The 19,595-nt window shown below is 37.1% G+C and overlaps 1 long non-coding RNA gene across 2 annotated transcripts in view; it reads right to left on the reverse strand.

Moving 5' to 3' along the window:
• The window catches only part of LOC129436014 (uncharacterized), a 65,016-nt gene that overhangs the window by 33,321 nt on the left and 12,100 nt on the right, over positions 1 to 19,595 (reverse strand). For both annotated transcript variants that reach the window (XR_008641692.2, XR_012359212.1), the window contains exons 2-3: positions 15,587 to 15,687; positions 12,670 to 12,745 (exon numbers count right to left, since the gene is read on the reverse strand). This is a non-coding gene — a long non-coding RNA (uncharacterized lncRNA). The remainder of the gene's footprint in view (positions 1 to 12,669; positions 12,746 to 15,586; positions 15,688 to 19,595) is intronic.

Genomic DNA, 19,595 nt, shown 5'->3' on the forward strand with positions numbered 1-19,595 from the left:
CTTACATGATGTTGGCATGCGATTGGCTGTTTTTTTTTTGTCTCTTTGAGCCCTCACCTGTAGGCTCAGGAAATTTTGTGACAATTTATAGCTTCTGTCTTCTTTTTCATGCCTTTGTTTCACAAATTTGATTTCGTGTTTTAGGACGACTGGAAAGGTGAACGTTAGAAAAAGTTATATTTGTGAATGACAAATTTTGTAAAAAGTTCAAAGCTGTTTTTGTCACCGAGCTAAAGTTATCTTACTATTTATTGTTATTATGTTTCAAACTTTTTCTGGTGGGGAAATGCAATGATCAGAAATCTTGAAACTGTGGGAAGTGAAATTGAACAAATTGTTACGTTTGCATGATTTCCTGTATTTTTCAAGAGAAGAATTATATTGTTGTGTATACTGAGTGGAAACGTACAAACTAGGCATTTAAATATGTCAAATAATTTACCACATTTTGAGGGTTTATGCTAAAGGTGTGTTTTATACCTCCAAGATGTGTAACGCTAAGGTTCTTCCATTGTCTGTGGTCCAAATCTATGCCGTCAATCAAAAGCTTATTATATACAGTACAGTTTTAAGCAATCTGCCTAAACGATGCCTTGGGAAAGCTTTGTATTCTGCTCTACACTTGCCAAAAAATAGTTGCATTGGTCGATTGTGTTTAGTGCCAAAACAAACAAAAAAACACTTTTTTATTTCTTGTGGGTTTATACATCAAATGTATCTTGAAAACACAATGTGAAACTGTAGCAAACTGTGATTCAGGTCATCCACTGCAGAACTCAGTGCCACCCAACAGACTCCAGATCAATAAATGAGTGTATACAGCACATCCACCACATTAACCTTGCAGGTGTCTCGTGGTAGCCCTTGCCTCTGAAAACATCAGATAAAAACATTTTCCCTTTCATGGCGGCTCGGTGAATCAATGCTAAAGCAAACATTGGCTTCAGTATTTCTGAGAAGTAGGCTGATGGGTGGAACACACTGGTTGTGTAAGAGACCAGGTGGTTTGTTCAGAAGATTGTAATCTCTAGAGGTTATGGAAGATGTCATTCTCTGACTGGAGAAACCTGGATTGATTATTTAAGGAAGAGAGACTCTTGCCAAAGGTTTTTACATCTCCAGTTTATGCGTATATGTGGAAAAAATGTGAAATACTTTTAACAGTAGACTGTATGATTGTGAAGCAGAAGACAGAGAGGTGGGAAAAAAGCTTCTGATATTTTTCTTAGTTAACATTGAGTCAAACTTGCAGGTGGGAACCAAAGCTTTTCCATGGCAGCACACAGAACAGTTTCTGAGAGATATATAGTTTGACATTGGTAGTTGAATTTTAAATGCAAGATTTGAGTTTAAAATTAGTTCAATCAATTTTCCAGAAACTTTTCAACGGATTTACCCTCTAAATCAGCTGTATATGTCTTTGCCTCTTTCTTTCTTTACTTTAAGGAATGGATCTCAATTTCTTTGTAAGAAAAAGCCTCTATGGTTTGCTTGCATTTATTTTCATCCTACATTTTCTCCACCACAAATTCTGTACAAAAGATCTATTTCTATATTTGCAATAAATTTGTAATGAAGAAAAGTTGCTAGTGTACTTATCGTATTTTCTAAGACAAAACATACAAGATGTATATAAATTTGTATTCCACACCTCTCTTGTTTCTTGCTGGAGCTGCGACTTATTCAAACAATAACACTGTAAAAAATGTTTCTGTGCCTTAGTAGATTTAAAAAAAATAAATTGAGTAAACTGTATTAAAAAAAAAATAATTCTTGTTTTTTTAATCAAAATATGAGTTAAAATAAAATAAAAATTGGAATAAATTGATTGATTCTAAATGAGCACATTATTGAGTAAATTCAACTTAATTTTATTATCTATAATCGATTTAAATTTGTAAGAAAGAAATTAACTTATTAATTTTGTGTTAAAACTACATGAATTATTTGAGTAAACACAACTAACTAGGCAGTGGACTTGCAGTTCCCAGCATGCTTTGCATGGGACTGCATTTGGAGAGTGAAAATTGAATTGAAACTTTTTTTGTTTTGTTTTTAACTAAAAAGAAAGACTTGTTAGTGTTTAATGTTCATTTATCTTCGATATTTGGAAGAGTTTCTGTTTCTTCTTTGAGTTTTGTAGTTACCATTGTTCAGAAGACTGGTGCTTGTGCATAGACTGCATACTGAAGTATGTCGCGCTTTACAGCTGCCCAAAACGAAACTGAGTGGGTGTGTTGTTTGAATAAACGTTTCTAGCCCTCATCTGACGGCATAAAAAACAACAACTAACCATAAATACGCTACCTGTACCAAGAAAAGAAGGTTTATCTAACTGAGTAATACTAGCACAATTAGTTAACTCAACTCAATTTTATTGCATTCATATTAAGTAATGTTAGTGTGTTCAATATACTTAAAAAAGGTTGAAAGTTGACTCAACCTAAAACTTCCCATGCAGTCACTTGCCTCACTTTTTATAAGTTAGATCTAGGTATTACTTTTTACAGTGCTACGATAAGATGATTACAGTCAATGTATCCTTTCTTCACAGTGCTAACAGACAGCACCCTTGTTTCTTCAAAGATATTAAGCCATCAACACACAAAGCCCATTAAATTATAAAGCAATTAAAATGTTGTGTGGGAGTGAATGTTTGATAAGTGGATAATACAGCACTATGGTTGTAAATGTACTGACCAGGATAAATAATTCAGACGTGCGAGCTGAGACATCCACCAATCTCTTCTCAAATGAGGCAAAAAACATCCACAACTCCATAATATCTTTCTTTAAAAAAGATGTTTATAAAGTAAACACAGCTGCACAACTCACAATGATCAGTAAAGATGGATGCATTGTCAGTTGTGCAGTTTTTTTTTTCTTTCAAATAAAGTATGCTTACACTGTAATGTTACCGTTTCACATCTGTGTGAAATATAAAATGGGCTGGGGTGCTTTAAAACTGCAGCTGTACATTAAATATACATATACATACAGTATTTAAAGGGCAACTGCACTGTAAAAAACATTTCTGTAGAAATTACAGTATTATTGAGTAGCAACTAGCTGCCAGTAACTTACTGTAGATGTTACATTTATGTTATTTACTGGCAACAGTTTGATCAAAGTTAAATGAATACGAGACATTTTTAGTCTTTATCTTCTACAGTTAGTTACTGGCAACCAGCTGCGTAATTGCAGCAATTTTTTTACAGTGTGTTGTCCGATTCACGTTTTCCTTTGGTGTGTAAGTGTGTTAGTACATGTTAACAATATGCAAAAGGTACAAACCCCTAAGTAAATGATGACGTGAGTTATCATCTTCAACGCAAATCTCTTTTCTTGGACTACAACAAACACACGGATTGCAGGCAACAGTTTACTTCCCGGGCTTGTTGACATAGACAAGATCGACATAATCATAATTTCTCCCGCTTCAGACTCACAGCCTTTAAATTAACTACTGTTAGCATTGCATTGTGACCGAATCTTTCAAACATGGTAAGGAGCGTCACATTTCCGGCTGACGTCAGAGGTATTCAGGCCAATCACAACGTACAGTTTAGCTGGACAATCAGGGACCCAAGGCGTCAAAATCTGAAGCATGTTCAAACGCCTTCAGCGTCAGTATGAAGACGCGAAGGGTGCCCCTATGCGTCACTATATCGACGAAATGGTAACTCCGTTGCTTTCATGCTAATCCCTCAGCGTCGGATATAGACGAAAGGGAATCCCGGAAGGTGATGCCGTCATGTTATGCGACGATCGGCAGGATCATGCCGCTTCTGGACGGTAACTACTCAAATTTTTTCCAATTTTTAAACCATTGTCGCTTGGGGTTGGGATTAGACTTGGGATTTGGATGTCAGTTTGTTTATACTTTTTGTCTTCTGATTTTAAACTATTGTTGCTTGGGGTTAGAGTTCAAGTTTGGGTTAGGATGTCTGTATTGGTTTATACTTTTTGTCTTCTGATTTTTAAACCATTGTCGCTTGGGGTTAGGGTTAGAGTTGGGTTTGGGTTAGGATGTAATTTTATGTAACAGAAAGTCGTTCTAACCCCAACCCCATAGCCTGGTAATACCATCCTCTGCTATTTTGCTTCGCTTCATAGACAGAGTCTGGCTGGGCATAATTGACAATCGTTTTCCTTCTCGTGGGAGGGGCTTGTCTGAAGTTTAAAATCATTGGTCTAAACGTAAACCAATCACACAAAACATTTGGATATGATGTGCTTTATGCGCCGGATAGACAGAACACTATCCTTACGGTGGCTTTCCACTCACGTCTAACGGGAGGAATGCCCCTCTCTCCTCTCAAACTCTTCCACCAGACAACCATAACCATATGTAAATTAAATCTTCCTACCTTATTATTTTCTGGTTAATCAGGAATGTCACCAAAGAATGCTTGCCCACGCGTCCTTCACCATTAACTGTGAACAATATAATTCCATCCCATGATTTCTCGATCGTTGTGCACGTCAAGCTGTGCTGCACACAGTTTCTCGCTGACGATCGGTAAAGTTGATAAATTAAACTTTTCCAAAAACTTGGCGGGAGTAGGGCAACAACATAATCTCCATTCAAATGTTTAACAAACACTTTTCTTGTTCGGGTTTAAGTTGGCAAGTGCCGGTTCTCCACAACAGAGCAAATAGCTTTCTGTGTCTCCATGTCCACAACAAACTACAACCGTGATTCGGCGTTTAGCGTCTACGTCACGGCTCTCAGCCCGCCCTCTGTTCGTTGATTGGACGGCCGTTTTGAGACCGGAGGAAAACGGTTTGAATGGGAGGTATCTCAGACTGAGTACAGAAGCGTAATGAAATTTAGCGGAAGTACGAAGTCTGACGTAGTCAGGCTACCAACCCCAAGCGACAATGGTAAAAAATTTGGAACAAAAATTGAGTAGTTACCGTCCAGAAGCGTCATGATCCTGCCGATCGTCGCATAACGTGATGGCATCACCTTCCGGGATTCCCTTTTGTCTATATCCGACGCTGAGGGATTAGCATGAAAGCAACGGAGCTACCATTTCGACGATATAGTGATGCATAGGGGCACCCTTCGCGTCTTCATACTGACGCTGAAGGCGTTTGAACATGCTTCAGATTTTGACGCCTTGGGGAGTGAGAATGGGTTGCATATTTGCATTCTTACTACATTGGCTTTCTCACGTTTCTCTTTCTCAATGAACGGTCACAAATTTTATTTTAATACACATGAATGTGTAAAAAAATTTCTCGTTCATCTGCTTCTGTTCTCAAAAATCAAAATATGTTCATGTTTATATGACCAAATAGTTCCGTTTTAAAACATTTGAGGATAAACTGATAAGTAATGGGAAAAGTTGTTTTGTAGGTAAATAGCTTAATAACGCGTCAGCTCCGTACACTTTGTCTCAGCTGCTCAGCTCACTCAAATACATTTATTTTTGTACAGTGATTTATTTTTATTGAAAGATCATATTTACATCCCGCCATAAATGTAAGCCATCGCGGGATCAGGCAGCTCCGGCATCCCGAGATGAACAACATCTCCTGCCCTGACTGCAGCTGGAAGAGACTCTGCTCTGCAGCGCGAGGACTAGGGCACCTGTGAGTGTTTTGGGATGGGGTTGAGCCCACGGAAGCAGCGGTAGCTGCTCGTTGAGAAGAGTTAATGATACGTTCTTTCAAGTCAAAGTCTCCAAAAGTCTCCAACAACACCAGAAAAAGTCGCTAGATTTGTCGCTAGTCGCTTTTTTAAAATAAGGGGCTAAAGGGGTCTGAAAAGTCACTAAATCTAGCGACAAAGTCGGCAAGTTGGCAACACTGTAAGTGAATGTTAAATCTACAAAAAATTACTTACATTGGTAACACCTTAAAAAGGTAAGCTTTATCAAATTTAAAAGGTATAGTGGAGATTTACTTTTTCCGGGTGGATTATCAAGACTATTGTTCCTCCTGGTTGTCAATCGTTCTGGTGATACCTTTACGTAAGGCCGTCGTACATGCCCATCCCTAGGTAGTTTTTGCTTTCTGCGCATGCGCATTTTCAGGTGTATATGTGTGGTGAGCTACAGTTTCAGCCATTCGTTGAAGCTCGCTGTTCTCACGGTGTTTTTTTTATGTCTGAGGGTTGCAAAATAAAGTGCATGAATTGTATGACAAGAAGAGAAAGGCCTCTGAAGAATGAAACAAGTCCAGAGTGTTTTTGAAAGAATATTTCCCATGCTGGCGTGCGCTAAAAGCACAGGTTGGGCTTCCCACTGATGCCTCAGTCGTGAAGTTTCTATTCGACAGGTAATTTGGAGAAATCCAGTTAAAATCACTGCTTTTTAAAGTTGATGTAAGCTATGATTGGCGATGCTAGCCCTGGCATGCATGGCACGGACACTGTAAAAATCTCAATTTGTCTAAAGTAACCTTATGACCAAATGGTAAAAGGTATCATGCTGAAATGTTCTAAAACCTTGTGTGTTAATTTTTGATCATTCCAATGTGTTCACCATAGTATTTATTACACAAATCCATTGCAGATCATGTCTCGAGTCCTCACTTAATCGATCAGTATAATAAGTAAATAAAACACGGAATGTCATTTGACATTTTCTCTTGCAATGTTTTGAAAAGTATGCTTGTATGAGCCATGCCGACAGCAACTTGTAAACAGAGCGTGCACGAGAATAACATCTACTAAAATGAGTGCCTGAGAGAACATTTACACCTTTGCTGTACACAACCAAACAGTTAAACATAATCGTATAAATTTCAGTGCTTCTCCTCCTTTGTTTTAGATACATTACTGCCACAAGCTGTTTTACTGTAGATGTTGCCAAAAAAAAGAAGAAAAAAACGTCTACTGTATGACTGTCTGTCACCACCTTAGTTCATATTCACAGCTAACTGAGTTTGTGACTGAACTGTAATCAGAGTTGTGAGACATTTTGAATCATATGTCATACAGTTCCAGAAAATGAGAGTCACAGCATCATTGATTCACGGTGGACTCGTTCAAGCAGTAACCTATGAAACAGATGGAGGAAACCCCTAAGGGGCGGTGAGGTGGAGAATGAGACCTCACCAGCCTCTTCGATATTTCATGCCATAGAAAAAAATGGGTGATTTCTCGAAATATGTGCATGTTACGTATTTAAAGGGGACAGAGAATGAAAAACCATTTTTACCTTGTCTTTGTTGAATAATGGTAGTCTACCCACATTCACAAACATACAAAAAGTGCTAAATATGGTAAACATCTCAGTCTCATAGAAATTTCTCTTTTAGAAATGTCAGCCAGAAAACAGCCCAATCTGAAAAACTGATGCTTATGACATCACAGGCATCTAACTGCCCCTCCACTTTAAAATAATTGGCTACATTTTTTGAGTGGCAGCAAAGTCAGCCAATCAGTAATGAGATTGCAAGTTAAGCCAGTAGGGGGAGCCAAATAGGTGCAAAACCACTTGTTTAAAATCCCCCACCCTAATAGAGCTATCTGAGAGAGGTTTTTAGGAAGCTTCTAAGGCATTACAGACCCAAGTCTACATGTCCCATCACAGAACAAGGATAAATACTCAGTTGAATCATTCTATTTCACCTTTAAGATTACCTTTCAATGGATATTTACAGTCATGCATATTTGCATTTTGACTTGCACTGCATTTTAGCTATACATCTTATCATGTTGACTGCATTTTAGTGTTATCTTTAAACCATAAATATTCATCTGGTTTTAGGAATTTTCAAACACACACACACACACACACACACATACATACATACATACATACATAGAGTGGTCAGAGGTACAATCTCATAGGCTAAGTGCTTTATTCAGTTGCACAGTGACTGCATGTACTTCTGTACACGGCATGAGGTCAACAGATTTGCCCAGGGGCATACAGGAAACTAAACCAGAGACTGAATGAATAATGGAGCATAACCCTTTAACCTTAATATGTCTACAGCCTCCAGATCTATAAGAAACACCTCAAAGATTTTTTATTATTATTTATTTAGTGTTGTCTAATAATTAATGTTTATCACAGAGTTTAGGCAAAATCATCCTCAGGTAAAGCAGTGGTGTTATGTGATCTGCATCTGTTCAGCCTGCAGCTCTTTTTTACTCCTGAGGGCAAAAACGCCCTGGTGACAACATGCAATTATTCTGAATACAGTCTGTCATTGTGCAAACAGAGGCATTGGCGGATTCATGCTTGTACTTATAAAAGGATTAAGTTCACCTTGCAAATTGTTTCTAATTAAAAATAATTCCAAATTATTTGTACTCTCTTAAATCTCTGTGCTAACTCTTATGGCTTTTCTGTAACTCAACTGGTAGAGCTTTGTGTTACTGGAAATTATTATTAAAAACCTGAATGCACTGTAAGTCACTTTAGATAAAAGCATCTGCCAAATGCATCAACGCACATGTTTTTAAGCTGTTTTCGTAGCACTTAACATTATTAGTCTTTACACATTTATGTTCATTTAATGTCTGTCAGTCATTCGCATACTGCACTTTATGCTCTCATGCTACTCTTTATCTTCAAATAAGATTTTCATTTACAGCGTTTCTACCACGTTTGAGAAAAAAGCAAGATTCACTCATGATGCATAAGTACTACACTTCAATTAAGGCTGAAAGTACAAATGTGTTTGTTAGTAACCTAAACATATGCAAAATCTTAACATAAATAATAATGGCAAATGAGTAAGAAATACTTTTTTGCTAAATCCCAAAAATGTGGGATGTATATGTATAATGCTTTATCTTCATGGATGTCTTACAAAAAAGTAATACATGAGCAAAAATGAAACTTCCCTTTGCCACTTGATGTATTTTCATGCATCACTGATTGATTGTTCACAGATATCAGTGCGGTTATACGAGCAGGAGGTATTCAAACGTGTGTTTGACCTTATCTCATGTATTTCATATCTGCCTGTTCTCTCTAGATGGAGATGTCAACAATGGCCACCAAACGATTACCCTCCTGCTACATGCTGAGTTACATTTACTTTGTTACTCTCAACCTGAAAATTATGTTATCTTTTACTCACTCTCATTTCAGAGTGAGTAAATCAGAGGCCCCATTGACTTCTATAGTATTCTTTTCACCTATATGGTTCCTTTGTGTTCATCAGAACAAAGAAATGTATATGGGTTTGTAACAGCATGGGAGTGAGTAGATTATGACATAATTTTAATTTTGGGGTAAACTATCCCTTTAACTACCTCTCAACCAATTGGATAAGCACATTTCTAGTCAGTATATTTTATTGAGACCAAGCTAATTGAGCTATCTCTATCATTGGCTTGAGGTATGTTATGCCAAAAAATTCCACTAGATGTCAGAGTGTCAATCAACAGCACTTGTCACAACATTTCTTAGATGGTTGATAGAGACCAAGAAATCATTCCTGCCTGTAAACTGTTCTTGGTGAAATTTAGCATTTTGATATATTACATGTAGCCCTAACTTTACAAAATTATTTTACTTGGTGCCATGAAAAAACAAATTTGTCAAAAATGTGCTCTACCAAACGGTTGATTTGTCACTTTATGGTAAAAGTAGAAAAACTAAGCTCTGCTGTCACAGCCGATGGTGTAGTGGGCAGCGCTCCGACATTTGGTGTTTTCGCACTTTCGGAGACCCGAGTTCGATTCCCGGTTAGTGGTCATTTGCCGACCCCATACCCCTCCCCCCTGTATTTTCCTGTCCTCTCCCACTGTCACATAAAAGCAAAAATGGCCAAAAAATATAACTTTAAAATAGGGCTTTCAAAATAATGTGTTAATTTTGATTAATTAATCTGACAAAAAAAAACATGTTAAAAAAAATAACGCAGATTAATCCGTTCCGTATTGACCTTTGAACCTGGAAACGTTCTAGTCCCATTTGACTGTAAAATGAAGGAGTGACACGAGAACGCGCTGGCGGCGACTTGATCATTGATTAGAACATTTACTCATAAAAAACGGCCTAATGGAAGTGATGATAAAAATAAAGTCGTCTGCAATGTCTGCAGCAAAGAATTTGCATATCAAGAGTTTGTCCACTCTAAAGTACCACATCAATGCAAAGCATCCAGGAGTTAACGTTAATCCGGAGGTACGACCTAGCATGTCCCGTAATACCAAAGGTAAAGGGGCTGATTTTTTTTTTTTTGAAGGTTTATGTTCAATTGCACATAAAAGCCCTGCAATTGATATTGCACTGTTAAACTTTTGGTAAATAATCTTCCTGAAGCACTTTTGAATTTATTTCCTTAGCATATTACTCTAGGTCATTTTGTTGATTATTATGGCCATTATTTGAACAGGGAAATACTGTAATAATAAAAGAGTTTTTGAACTTTAATGTCACTACTGCTGATTATTTACTGATTGTTTGTACACTGAATATTTAATAGTTTCACAGCAAAAATTATGCATGCGATTAATTTAGATTAATTAATCACAGAGTGTGTAATTGATTAGATTAAAAATGTTAATCGATTGACAGCCCTACTTTAAAAAGGAATGTACTATTTATTGAGAAATATAAATTTCTGATCATTCACAGCTATGAAGATAAACCCAGAGCCATAGAAGAAGAGAGTTAATGGAACCCAATGGAACGTTTTTTTACAGCAATGCTGGACCACAGAGTCTCTCCAGAGTTAGCTCCATAGAGCGGAAGTCACAGTTAGCTCCATAGAGTTGCATTAGAAAGATTGAATGTGTTGAACTTAATATAAGTTTTAAGACTTAATACGCTTGACAAATAAGATTGTATGTTAGCAATACATGTGAATCGAATTACTTTATGCATCAGTGTGTTTGTAGTGCATTATTTCTCATTTAATTAGTACATTTAGGGGGTGTTAGTAGAAAACGGGTCAGGCTAGGACAAACTGTGGATAACTTTAGCAACACACAACAAACCACAAACAGCCTTTTATTGGTAAATTTCGTTTTCTTAATGCAGATTCATCCATTATTGTAAATACTGTGGAATTAGAGAGGCTATTATATAAAGTGATGCTGGTATAAAGTGCATATTTATGCATCAAACGTATGGGTGGAGTGTTTTTGACACTGTGGTTTTGCTGGTTAATAAATAAAATAAAATAAATAAACTCATTTATAACTTGTCAAATGAATACTTATATAGTTAAGAGATTAGTAATCATTTAAAGTGATGATGATGTTATTTCCCATCAGATGTTTATATTAACAACAAAAAGAAAACTACTAAGTCTCTATATATTTTTCATTGTGTTATCTGTTTTTCACACCAGTCTAATATTGTGATATAAAGCATATCTGACAACCTCTCCCCGCACAAAACATAAATGTGTTAAATGTATAAATAATTGTTTTGTCTTCTTGTCTAAATTGGTGGCTCTTGTTCGCAATAACATCAGAGCATTTAACTCAATCTCACAGAAATTCATTAATATTTTAGGTGGCAAATGAATTTGTACAGTTTGTTTTTTAATATGAGTTTTAATACGATTAGTTCAGCCTTAGAGACTTGGCGTATAGGGATGGGGCTTCATTTTTCTTTTTTCTAATAATTGTAAATTTTTGTACAAATCACATCATACAAATTCATACAAATTAGTACATTTAGTACATTACAAATCATACATTTCTAACAATCATAAGTTTTTGTATGATTTACATCGCGTGAATTCATATAAATTAGCCACTTTAATAAAATAGTTACAAATTCTCATGAGATCCGACTGAACTGGCACAAGGCTGCAGGTTCCTGGACAGATTCCACATAAGGCTTAAACGCACTCCACTCCTGCCCTTCTTTTGATTTTATATTAGTTCCACATAGTTTGAAACCACTGTGTGTGCCTAAAGCTAAAACTGCAATTACACAATCATTGAGGGAGTTGAAATCTTGTAATGCGAGTTAAAGCTGAACATAGCCAGCAGTGAGTCCCTTCCTCCTGCTAATGAGAAGTTGATATCACGGTATAGCTGGTGCTTTTGTGGGAGTTAGTTTATGAGCTGCATTTTATATATGCATAATCTCTTATTATCTTAATTATTATCTATCATCACAATCACAAAACAACATATGAGGCTAAAGAGAATTTGTAGGCGATTGTATTAACAATGATCCAATCTAGCTCCACACGTCAATGGCCTGGTGATTTATTTCAACTACAAGCTCATGAACTTGTGAAACACACAGAAATGAAAAAAAGGAGCCAACAAGGAATTCTGCTTTAACGCTGCTGAATACTGTGTTAAATACTGTCATGATGTATTGGTTGAATGTACAACCTAGTAGCCAGTGTTAATGATGCGTGGGATTTAATGTATAGAATACTGATGAATACAGTGTGAGATTCTTACCAGCTCATGTAATTTTATACATGAATAATTGTCACCTTACCAGTTGTATTCACACAACAAAGCATTGAAAATGGCGCTGAATCACTGATCTATATAGATCAGTGGGCTGAACCGATGTGGTTTTATATATTAGTTTGAATTAATTGGCTTTATTTAAGGCTATTAAAGAAATATGTGTAGTTTTAATTCTACAGTATAAAGACGCAACAGGGATTCAAGATTATTTGAATATTTTGAATATGACCCTATTCATTATTTTATTTATTCTTCCCTCAGGCATACCTTATCTGGACATTAATGTTTTAGTGTTAACTAACCTGTTGGAATAGTCGTCTAAATATTTCATTTTCTCCAGCTCATGGAAAGAAGAGTCTAGACGGCACTCCTCTCTGTCTATAACAAAAAGATAAATCTCTTATTCACTCTCCTTCTCGAACACACACACACAGAGTTATTGTAAAACTGCACAACCTCATACTGAGATTGGGCATGAAGTGGTCATCTTGAGAAATGATAACGTAAATCAGGACCATACCTACATTTATAGTATATTCTCATTTTCTCTCTTTGTCTGACCCAGAGGGTCTTTCATTACTACTTATCATTGTTCAGTCTCACTGTCAGTTGTCTCAAGAGAAAGAGTTTCTTGTAATGACAAGTCCATGTACGAATGCAAAGAGGCCCTTTAGGTACTAAAGTGTAGGGGTGTCACGATTCTCCAAATCCTCGATTCGATTACATTTTCGATTCTAAGGACACGATTTCATTTCTCAATTTTTACTTTTTTTTTGAAAGCACAAAATATGCTATGCCATTTTTAGACTGGACTTTTATGAAATAGAATATCTGACCTTGAACCTGGAGATGCCCTGCCATGTTAGTCGTGCTGCCAGTGGAAAAATATGGTACATGCACATACCTGATAAAACAAAACTTAATGTCAGATGAACATTCCTGTCAGTAATTTGCCATTATTACCATCAGACGAGATTGTGAGACTATACCCCATATAAGTCATGTTTAAATGCTATTTTCATAGCTCTTAAAGCTCACATGACACACGCTGTTTCTGCATTTCTGATGTAAATCTGAAGTACCTATAAGGTAGTATTACATCCTTTATATCTCCAAAGAGTCTTTAGTTTAATCAGATTTATAAAAGAAAGATTAGCTTTACTGATTCTTTCCGACGTACGAAAAAATGAAGAAGGAGGAGTTACTACCGCGGGAGGAGCGAGTACGAGTCATGCAACACTTTATACAACACTGTTTAACTTGTGATTTACTACATGTTTGTGTTATTTATATAATATGCACGCGCCTATTTCCAACATAAGACAGAAGTCTTACTTACCGCATGCAACTCATGACCCGGTCGGGACTTTTCAATGAAATCCAGCACATCAAACACACACGCAAAACTCTGCTGCTACCCCGTATAATAAACTATATCCATTGTTTCCATAAGGCTGGCTTTCATCTCCTTACATCCAAAAACACACTTTTTTATTCATGCCATTGTTGATTTTTAAAAATTAAACAAAGCTTTCATGGGATGTGATGTTTGTAAGTTCTCGCGTCTCCCGCTGATTGATGGGTAGGCTGGGTTTTCCAGGGGAAGTGCCCATAAAAAGAAGTGATACGTATAGAAACCCCTGAAATGTCAGCTGGACCCGTAATCAAAAAAAAAACTTTCTGAAACTTGTACGAACCCTGGCAAAGTGTATTCGGCGCAGAAATACTCTGTAACACCACCCCTTTAAGCAACTGAAATAAGTTGTTCTGAAACTTAACCAGATCTCAGTTTAAAGAAACAACCGGTCCTGGCACAGACGCCGCTTTGCTGTGCACGCACGCGTGATCTGATTGAGGTCAGCTGAAGGCAGGAGGCGCTGTTTTTTTGTTTCCCCATGTAAAGAGCAGCTCGCGTGGTGTCTCCTGAATCTGCCATGCTATCTTTTAACTGGCTGTAGCTAGCCAAGTTAGAGGAGGTTGACTCGCAGCACTCAACACGTGTTTTTTTTTTCGCTTGGCAAGCAGACCGGACGTGACATGGGGGCATGGCAGCATCGACGATTCCATTTTTTAATTCGAAACTCAAGGTTGTGACTTAATTTTGATCAATTTCGATTTAAAATTGAAATCGTGACATCCTTACTAAAGTGTTGAAAAGGTACCCCCCAAGTGACAACTTTCATACCTTCATGTATTTTTTCTTCTGAGAGTGCAGGTGACTCAGAATTACTGACTAAATGTTTAACACATAATACTTTCTGGCTTTTTGAAGTACAAAAAGAAATTATGCTGATAGCGAAAGCTCAGGAGATTATTCTTCCTCAATAAGTGTTTAACCAAGTGAACCTAATAAAAATTAACACAAATAGATGATCATTTATTATACAGCAAATAAAGTCACTGAAACAGACTTTATTACTGCCTTGCCGATCCACATTAGCTATGAAATTCTGTAGTAAAGCAGAAACAAAGTAATAAAAACCAAACACCATGTCTTCTCATTTCAATCTAAATATTTCTTCAGAGGTCTTGAAAAGAAACATTCAAAGTTATTTGAATAGTTTAGAAATTGCCAAGGTTATGCAATTTAAAATAATTATAACCAACATAATTATAACTTATAATTATAACCAAAGGGTATCATTAATTTGATGACACATCATGCTATTTTGAACCCAACCAATTACTACCTGAAAAATGAATCATTCTGAAAATCACCCACACTCAAGCAGAACAGCTCTAAAAAAAAATTGTAATACAAACAAGTTTATATATTTAATGCAGGTGATATTTTGTCTGAGATTGTTGGTATTCGGCTCATGCCAGGGTTCAATGGGTGAGCAGAGAAATAGAAGAAATTGTCTCCAGCGCAGAGGCAGAGCTCCTGTGAGTAAACATGGGCCAGATGGTTCACAAACAGTGAGCAGAAGAGTCAAAATAAAAGGAGAAGATTGAGTTACAATTTCTATATAATAAACTTCTCAAACTTCTACGCACCCATGCAGAGCAGAGAGTGGGGCGATGGGATGACACATTAAAGAGAAGAGAAAATAATTGCTTTAGTTGGTAAAGACTGATAAAAGCTGTGGCCATTTCTCATGACAGCAGAGTCTCAGGAGAAGTGATGAAAGCATTTAAGTAAAGAGTGCTCTGTCACCCAATCCCAATAACAACACTATGAACCTAATTTATTATTTATAATTACTTATAATTACATACCCCAGAAGAAATGTACAATGTTGCTTTAACATTCCCTTCATGCACTTCAGTTTCTCCACCAAGGACAAAGATCTGAGAGCATCAGGAACTTTCGGGTGCCCCTGGAACCGAAGCAGATGATGAAATGTTTAATATTACTGTCTGAAAACTTTACTGTCTTCAGAAGCACAAATAAAAGTGGACTACTTAGATGTATGGCAGAGTCTGTTTAAAAACATGTAAGAGTCAATATATGGCATTAGGCAGGTTCTTTAAAAAGCCACATGGCTTAATTAATCGAATGTACCTTAAAGAGACAATAATGTCATTAATGACTCACCCTCATGTCTTTCCAAACACAGTTCGGAACACAGTTTAAGATGTTTTATATTTAGTCCGAGAGCTTGTTGACCCTTCATTGAAAATCTATGTACGATGTACTGTCCATGTCCAGAAAGGTAATAAAAACATCATCAAAGTAGTCTATGTGACATCAGTGGGTCAGTTAGAATGTGTTGAAGCATCGAAAATACATTTTGGTCCAAATATTATGACTTTATTCAGCATGGTCTGTTGTGAAATGCATGGCGAGACTAAAGTCACAGGACTGCAGTGACGCGGATGACGTACGACGCAGCTGACGTGTTATCTGGTGCGCCCCAGCTGTTTTTTTCCCCAGCTGAGGAAGACGCACGCTGTAAGTTTGAAAAAAAAAACTTTGCAAACATGTCTGAGGATAACACGTCATCAGCTTCACGTGACTTTAGTCTCGCGCATGCGCTTCACAACAGGAAGAGAAGACAATGCTGAATAAAGTCTTGTTATGTTTGGACCAAAATGTATTTTCGATGGTTTAACACATTCTAACTGACCCACTGATGTCACATGGACTACTTTGATTATGTTTTTATTCGGGATGCACCGATAGGATTTTTTGGGCCGATACCGATTTTAACAGACAACTTCTGGCCCATACCGATGCCGATATTAAACACTTGTGTACATTACTATACAGTTGGTATATTAGCTAGTTTGATTCTGCATCAAATTATTTTTACTGAACATGGATTGGATCTAATTAACATTCAACGGACCATATATTGCTACTTCAAAAAAAGTTGGACTTCTTTTTCCCCACTAAAGTGCAGTTTGTTTCTTTTATTGTCCAAGACATTTGAGCCAGCTCAACAAAGGTATTCTGTCGATGGTTAAGTAACGTGCACACCAGAACAACAGCCATGCAACTCATTGCCCTTATGCGGTTAATTAATAAACAATCGGTATCGGCCTTTCTCGTGCTATTGCCGATATGCCGATGGTTTCAAATTCAAATACATATCGGCGGCCGATACATATCGGCGGCCAATACATCGGTGCTTCACTAGTTTTTATTACCTTTCTGGACATGGACAGTATACCGTACGTAGATTTTCAATAAAGGGTCAACAAGCTTTCAGACTAAACATAAAAAATCTTATGCTGCGTTTACACCAGCCGCGGTAAAGGCGTCAAGCGGGAGTGATTTCAATGTTAAGTCAATGTGAAGACGCGTTGACAAGCATCTGGAGGTCTTGCGGTGCAGATGACGCAATTCCGCCTCATTCGCGCGTCTAGTTAATGGGAATTGAGCGAATGGCAAGTTACACGCGTTACACGCGGATGGTGCTTTTTTCAACATAAGCCATCCTGCAAACAGACAACCACATAGCACTTGCCCCTCCCACAGAAGCGGATTTTGCCTCTGACGTGCAACAAATGTTTAAGCGGCAAACTGTAAACGCAGCATTAAAGTGTGTTCCGAAGATGAACGACATGAGGGTGAGTCCTTAAAGACATTATTTTCTTTTTTGGGTGAACTATTCCTTTAACTGTGAGTTAAAAAAATCCATCATTTATCATCAGTATAACGTTCAAAATGAAAAAAAATTTTATGTTTTAATTTTTTTTTCTAAAAATAATCACAATGAACCTGACACCTGCACTGCTCATAAAGCTCAATGTCAAGTTCTCATGCCTCAAATAGCTGTTTAAACGTCTTTACTCTTTTCGTACAGGTGTAATAGGTCAGGAAAGGAAGCATGATTTACATAACTCCATTATTCAGCAGCAAATATCAAATTAAATATTCAGGTGGTTCAAAAGTTTAATCAATGTACCATGTTATTGCAGCTTGTGGCTCCAGAAAGGAAATTCATACGATTTCTAAGTTGGTTCTGTTTATTACCTCTTTTGTTATCTTGTTTGTGATTATAAATAGTCTCTTTTGTGTTCCCTTATCAAAATAAAATAGTTTGAAGTGCTAAGCTGTCAGGTCTGACAGAGAGGGGGGCAGCATGAATATTCCTGCCTCCATTATTGCAGCATGCGGCATGTGTGTGCATGTAGCATATCAAACAAGCAACACGCAGCAATGCTGTTCCATGTAATGAGAATTACAATACAGTCCCAACAGTAATCATAATATTGTTGTGAATTATTTAATGATCTAATTACAGTTTCCCAGGGAAAATTGAATAGGAATGTGCTTTGTGTGTCAAAGAACATTGCTGCTAAACAGATGATGATGAGATCGAAACAATACAATAAATTCCCCAGTTACTCTTTCATTTGTGGTTTTTGCTAAAGCAAGTATTACTTTTATAATTGCTTATATTGAGGGTTAGGGATTTGAACAAAAACTTTCAACTCTAACTCTTAAACTTAGCTACACAACTTTGAGTTAGTGGTTTGTTAAGGAGAGTTTAACTATTCAAAACTCTAGCATCCACATAGAGGCATTTTAGCACAGTTGTATATTCAGGATGTTTTCAGTGTAATATCAAAGATACTGAATATAAGAAGATTGTGCACTGTTACTATGAATAGAGGGTATGCACGTGACGTCACCTTCGGCGAACGTGACTGCGGATATGCCCACTGAGTGGCAAAAAGTCTGAGCGACACCATTAGCATAGCGTGAAAAACGCGTTTAAAAATGGGAAAAGTAGTTGTGTAATCGATTGTGCTAACAGATTCAACAAAAATGTGGAGCGGTCTTTTTCCAGACTGCAGAAAACACTCAAAGGAGAAGTAAATCAGTAGCAGTAGCCACATGTCAGCTATGTAACATTTTGGGATAAAAAATCCTATAAACATACACCAATGAATACTCTTATTCTGTGTAGTTGCAAAGTTTTGTCAGTGAGACTTCATTAAAAACATCCATTATGATGAGCCTTGTGTTAGGCAAGACAAACATATATGTCAGAAAAAGCCATGTCTGGCCATATGCCAATGTCCATAGACTACTGGTTGTTTGGCAAATTGTTAGGGTCACTGTTAAGGCCAACTTAATTCAATTTAATCTGATAATAGTCAGTTTTACTGCCGTTTTTCGCAGCAGCCGCTATGAAAACCAGCCATTTTGTTGAATGTCTTGCCACTCAACAGGGCGAGCTCCAGCGTGGTCACATGGAAAAGTGAGGTCATTGCATACCCTCTATAGGGTAGGAAGTCCTGCCTTCCAGTTAAAAGAACCAATCAACAATCAATAACGACGGATGCAATGCCGTATATGTCGGACGCCACGTGACCAAACCGGAAAACTGGGTTGATCGCTTCCAGTTGCCGGCATGTGCTATGATAGCTTTTTATTGTTATTCGTAATATTATTATTTGTGTTATGTTCTTTATTATTCTAATAACTGAATGTATGTGTGAAAAAAATGCCATTGTAAAAAGCTATAAAGTATCAAAAAAGTTAGTACATTTACTTTTACTTAGGTTTAAGATGTTAACGAGCATATCCAATGGATATCGGTTATTCTCATCTTTGGTAGCTCCTGAAGGCTTCCTGTATGAAAACAGCACCATGTCAGCGTATTATGGCACGCAATTCTTGATATATCTGTCTTTGCCTATTTAAGTAGGACTTTAATCTTGCATGACTACAATAACTGCCTGGAGGAAAGCAAACGTGGCCACTGGACATTGGTAATATGCACAACATGCAATTTAAATATATACTGTAGATGATTCCCTCAAATCTCTG

This window comes from Misgurnus anguillicaudatus, chromosome 19, assembly GCF_027580225.2.
Source record: "Misgurnus anguillicaudatus chromosome 19, ASM2758022v2, whole genome shotgun sequence".
NCBI classification, from domain to species: Eukaryota; Metazoa; Chordata; class Actinopteri; order Cypriniformes; family Cobitidae; genus Misgurnus; species Misgurnus anguillicaudatus.